The sequence below is a fragment of the Phacochoerus africanus genome, chromosome 9, assembly GCF_016906955.1.
Source record: "Phacochoerus africanus isolate WHEZ1 chromosome 9, ROS_Pafr_v1, whole genome shotgun sequence".
NCBI lineage: Eukaryota > Metazoa > Chordata > Mammalia > Artiodactyla > Suidae > Phacochoerus > Phacochoerus africanus.
In genome coordinates, this window is record NC_062552.1 from 13209679 (window position 1) to 13215678 (window position 6000).

Genomic DNA, 6000 nt, shown 5'->3' on the forward strand with positions numbered 1-6000 from the left:
GCTCAGTGGGTTAAGGATCCAGTTGTGCTGCAAGCAGCAGCGTAAGTCACACATATGGCTCAGATACAGTGTGGCTGTGGCTGTGGCATAGACCTGCACCTGCAGCTCTGATTTAACCCCTAGTCCAGGAACTTCTGTATGCTGCAGGTGTGGCTGAAAAACAAAACAAAAAAAAAATCAGGCACATTTCTGTACACTAACAATGAACAATCTAAAAAGACAAGAAAATAATTTCATTTGCTATAATATTGAAAATGATAAACTACTCAGTTATAAACTTCACCAAGGAGATGAAATACTTGTACACAAAAACTACAAAATATTGCTGAAAAAAATTAGAGACGACCAATGAATAATAAGATACCCATTTTCATGGGTTGAAAGACTTAATATTAAGATGTGAATGCTACATGAATCAATCTTCGGATTCAATATAATTGCCAAAGATTTTTTTTTTCCCAGAAATGGAAAAATTCATCCAAAAATTCGTCTGGGGTCTCAAGAGACCTAGAGTAGTTTTTAAAATCTTGAGAAACACAATGTTGTAAGTGTCACAGCTTGTGATTTCAAAACTTACTGCAAAATTATGCTAATTAAAATAATGTGGCTCTGGCATAAAGACAGACATAGATACTAGGAGAATAGAACAGAGAGTCCAGGAATAAACCCTCACACATATGATCAAATGATTTTCAACAAAAGTACCAAGATTGTTAAATGGAGAAGAGATAGTCTTTCCAACAAACGGTACTGGGAAAACTGGATAGCCATATTAAAAAAAAAAAAAAAAAAGATGCTAAACTCTTGCATTACTCCATAATACAAAGGTTAACTCAAAGCTTGCCAATTTTAGAACATTTTCATCAACTCCCAAAAGAAACTGCATATCCGTTAACAAATCTTCCCCATTTTACTCTCCTCCAGGCAACCACCGATCTACTTTCCATCTCTGTGGGTTTGTCTATTCTGGACATTTCTTATAAGGGAAATTATACAATGCCTGGCCTTTTGTGTCTGACTTCTCTCACTGTGCATGAAATTTGCAAGATTCACCCATATTGTGTTTTGTATCAGTATTGCATCTGTTTTTAAGGCTAAATAATATTGCATGGATGTACCACATTTTTTTTAAAATCCATGCACCTGTTGACAGATATTTAGGCTGTTTTCACTTTCTGGATATTATGAATAATGTTTCTGGGAACGGAGTGGCTGGGTCATAAGCAGAGTCTATGTTTAGCATTCCGAGGAACTACCAAATTGTTTACAAAGTGACTGCATCGTTTTTCAGTCCCAAAGGAAATGTATAAAAATTCCAATTTCTTTCTTTTTTTTGGGGGGGGGGGACCACACCCTTGACATATGGAAGTCCCCAGGGTAGGGATTGAATGAGAGCTGCAGCTGCTGTCCTACAGCATAGGTACAGCAATGCCAGATCTGAGCATTCATCACAGCTCAGGACCATGCTGGATCCTTAACCCACGGAGCAAGGCCTGGGATCCAACCCATATCCTCGTGGACACGAGTCCAGTTACTTCTGAGCCACAATGCGAACTCCGGAAGTGCCCATTTCTGCACATCTTTACCACCGCTTGTTATTGTTTGTTTTTATTTCATCCATCCTTGTGGGTATGAAGTGGTAATTTGTTGTGATTTGATTTGATTTCCCTATGGGGTCGTGTTGTTAGACATCTTTTCATATGCTTATTGGCCATTTGTATATCTTCTATGGAGAAATATCTACTCAGTGGGTTATTTTTATTTTGATTGTATTATTTGTCTTTTTATTGTTGTTTTCAGACTTCTTTATGTCTCTTGATACCAGACCTTTATCAAATACATGAGTTGAAAATGTATTATCTTCTGAGTTGTCTTTTCACTTTCTCAATAGTGTTCTTCAAAGCACAAAAGATTTGAGTTTTGATGAAGTTTAATTACTTTTTTGGGAGAGCGGAGGGAGGGGAATGCTTGTGTCATAGCTAAGAAAGCATTGCCTAATGTAAAGTCTTAAAGATTTATACCCATTCTTTTTTTCTAATAGTTTTATAGTTTTAGATCTTATGATTAGGGCTTTAATCTATTTTGAGCTGATTTTTATATATTGCCTGAAGGGGAGGGCCACATTCATTATTTTGCATGTTAATCCAGTTTGTGGAAAAGATTATTCCTTCTCCACTGAATTTTCTTGCCACTCTTATCTCAATTCTGTGGTTCATAAATGGGAGAGTTTTTCTGAACTTTCTATTCTATCATCTATATATCTTGCCTTATGCCAGTGCCATGCTCTCTTGATTTCTGTCACTTTTTCGTAAGTTTTGAAATCAAGAAATGTGAGAACTACAACTTTGTGTTTTTAAAGATCGTTTTAGCTATGCTATGTCCTTTGCAATTCCATCAGCATTTTAGGATTAGCTTGTCAGTTTCTAAAAAGAAGACAGTTGGGATTCTGATGGAGATTATATTGAATCCATAGATTTAACTGGGGAAATTGACATCTTAGCAATATCTTTTTAATCTATGAATATGGAATATCTTTTCATTTATTCAGATCTTCTGTAATTTTTTCAGTAGTATTTTATAGCTTTCAGTGTACAAATCTTGTACTTGTTAAAAATCTACTTCTAAATATTTTATTTTTGAAATAAATTCTTTTATAAATAGAATTGTCTGGAGTTCCTGTCACAGTGCAGGGGAAACGAATCTGACTAGGAACCATAAGGTTTTAGGTTCGATCCCTGGCCTTGCTCAAGGTTAAGGATCCAACGTTGCTGTGAGCTATGGTCACAGACGAGGCTCTGATCTGGAGTTGCTGTGGCTGTGGTGTAGGCCAGCAGCTACAGCTCTGATTCGACCCCTAGCCTGGGAATCTCCATATGCCACAGGTGTGGCCCTAAAAAAAAAAGACAAAAAGACAAAAAATAAAAATTAAAAAAAATTAGAATTGTTTCCTTAATTTCATTTTCAGATTTCCCATTGCTAGAAATATAATAGTTTTTTCTATATGTTACTACTGTATCCTTCAACCTTGTTGAACTTATTTATTAGCTCTAATAATTTGTGTGTGTGTATTTCTTAGGACTTTCCAGGTACACAATCCTATCATCTTCAACTAGAGATGGTTCAACTTCTTCCTTTTCAAACTAGATTTTTTTACATTGCCGTATTCCTGGAGTTCCCGCTGTGGCTCAGTGGGTTAAGAACCCGATATAGTTTCTCTGAGGATGTGGATTTGATCCCTGGCCTCCCTCAGGGGGTTAAGGATCTGACATTCCCACAAGCTGCTGCCTGGGTCACAGATGCAGCTAGGGTCTGGCATTGCTGTGGCTGTGTTGTAGGTTTGCAGCTGCAGCTCCAATTCAACCCTGGCCTGGGAACTTCCATATGCTGCAGGTGTGGCTGTAAAAAGAAAAAAAAAAAAAGTTACTTTATTGCTCTGATTATAGCCTTCACTGTTATACTGAACAGAAACAGTGAGAGCAGACATCTTTGTTTCTTTCCGGTGTTGGAAAGCTTTCAGTCTTTCGCTGTTACTTATAACGCTAACTGTGGTTTCTTATGGATGCCCTTTATCAAGTTAAGGCAGTTCCCTTCTCTTCCTGTTTTCCTCATAGGGGGAGCTGGATTTAGTCAAACATTTTTTCTGCCTCTATGGAAAGGATCATATGCTTTTTGTCTTTTGTTCTTTTGTTTTGTTTATATGGTGTATTACATTGATTTTCTTATGTCGAACCAAGCCTGCATTCTGGGATAAATCATCTAAAGTTAGGTATGTTGCTGGATACAGTTTGCTATTTTTTTTGGGGGGGGGGGGATGTTGGTATCTTTAACCACAAGGGATACTGATCTGTAGTTTCCTTGTTGAGGGAATGTTTTTGTTGCTGTTGGTGTTAGAGTAATACTGGCTTCATAGAATGAGTTGAGAAGTGTTCTCGCCCCACCCCATTTTCTAAAAGAGTTTGTGAAGAATTTGTATTATTTGTATTGACTTGTATTCAAACCATGTGATAAAATTAATCATTGAAAGCCACCAGAAATTGAACTTAATTTTCAGAGTTCTAAAAAATTTTATTCTGGAAAACTTTCCACTTGTTCACCTTACTTTTACGGAGGAGAGGATTTCTGGAGGTCTTACTCTGTAATTGACACTGACATTCATTTCATTTTTTTTTTTTATTGTACTACAGAATCAGCTAACCAGTGTCAAATGTTTCAGTTAGAAACCCACACTTCACATATTTAGTTCTAGATTTACTCCTCAAGTTCCTAAAATATCATCCAAACTTTCTCACTACTGACAAATGAACATTCCCTAGATATGGAGGTTTTCTCAAATGGAAGTTCTTTCTAGACTAAATTTCTTGAATCTTAAAGTTTGATGACTTTTTACTAAAGGTATTACTTTTGTTACTTTTCATTTGAAAGCAAATTTAAAAATACTTTTTAGGAGTTTTCTTGTGGCTCAGCGGGTTAAGGATCTGGTGTTGCCACTGCTCGGGTCCCTGCTGTGGTGCAAGTTCTCTCCTTGACCCAGAAACTTCCATGTGCTGTGGGTGTAGCCAAAACAAAGCAAAACAAAAAAACACAACAAACAAACAGCTCCCATCAAAAAAACAAAAAAACAAAACCCAAACCTTTAAAATTATAGAACACCATAAAAAATATGAGATGATATCAGTATCATCACCATTTATGTGATAATCATTTCACAACAGTATAGTTACATTGCTTTTATTTTTTTCTTAGGAAAAATAGAAGAACCTCACACTAGAGCTGAATTTAGTGATTTGATTGTCAACTTTGGGTCACCAATCAATGATCTAATCCATGTCTCCTGACAATAAGATAAAGCACAGATGTACTTAAAATTTAAATATTCCTAAATGACATCATCTATTCACTTGATTTAAGGGTCTTATCTTTCTTCCATTTGTTGGACCTCAGCAGTTTGAGTTTCAGCCTTCATCTCTGTGGCTTCCATTGCTGCAAGTCTTCTCCCTGAATAAGACATACATGGGCCAAGTTCCTGAGCTTATTCGCAGTGGGAAAGGCACAGCTATTCTGGAGAGGAGTTTGATTCTGAGCTAAGATAGCACCATATTTAACCTCTGAATTTACTATTCTCTTTTTCTCTTTCCTGAGTTCTTTTTACCTCCTGTTACCCTTTCCTAACGATTCTCTTCTGTGACTCCCTACAGGTTGAATTCCACCACTTGCTCATCTCACCTTTGACAGTGAATAATTAAAAGTGACCTATTTTTTAACTAATCACAAGACTTTTTCCCACTTAGCCCTCATCCTTCTGAAATACTCTCTTATGAAGCAATGCGTTCTTTTAGCCTTGATTCAGTTGGTTCAATTGTAGGAATGCTTGTGTAATGTTATCATTCTTAGATAGCTGTGTCTAAGATACTGCAGAACACCTCTGTTTTCCTTGAAATTCTCTTTCTTTCCTTTTTATTTTATTTTTGTCTTTTCTAGGGCTGCTCCTACGGCATATGGAGGTTCCCAGGCTAGGGGTCTAATCGGAGCTGTAGCCACCAGCCTATGCCAGAGACACAGCAACGCAGGATCCGAGCTGCATCTGCAACCTACACCACAGCTCACGGCAACTCCGGATCCTTAACCCACTTAGCAAGGCCAGGGACTGAACCCGCAACCTCGTGGTTCCTGGTCAGATTCGTTAACCACTGCGCCACGACGGGAACTCCTCTCTTTCTTTCCTATAATGCTTCTCTCTCCTGGTTCTTTCTTATTGTAACTTTGGGTTTCCTTTCCCTCTTTGACCTTTCAGACTTGAGTGAGGGGCTTCCCTGAGGTTCAGTCCTCAAGTTATTTGTCGTTCCTTCCTTTATGCTTGAAGAGATCATTCATCCTATAATCCAGGCTTCGGAGATCTTAAATGGTGTTATGTTAATTATCATTTCTTCCCCAATAGCTGAGGGACCTCTGTGTCTCTCCAAGAACACTATCCTGAGCTCAGATGCCCATGAACTGCCTATT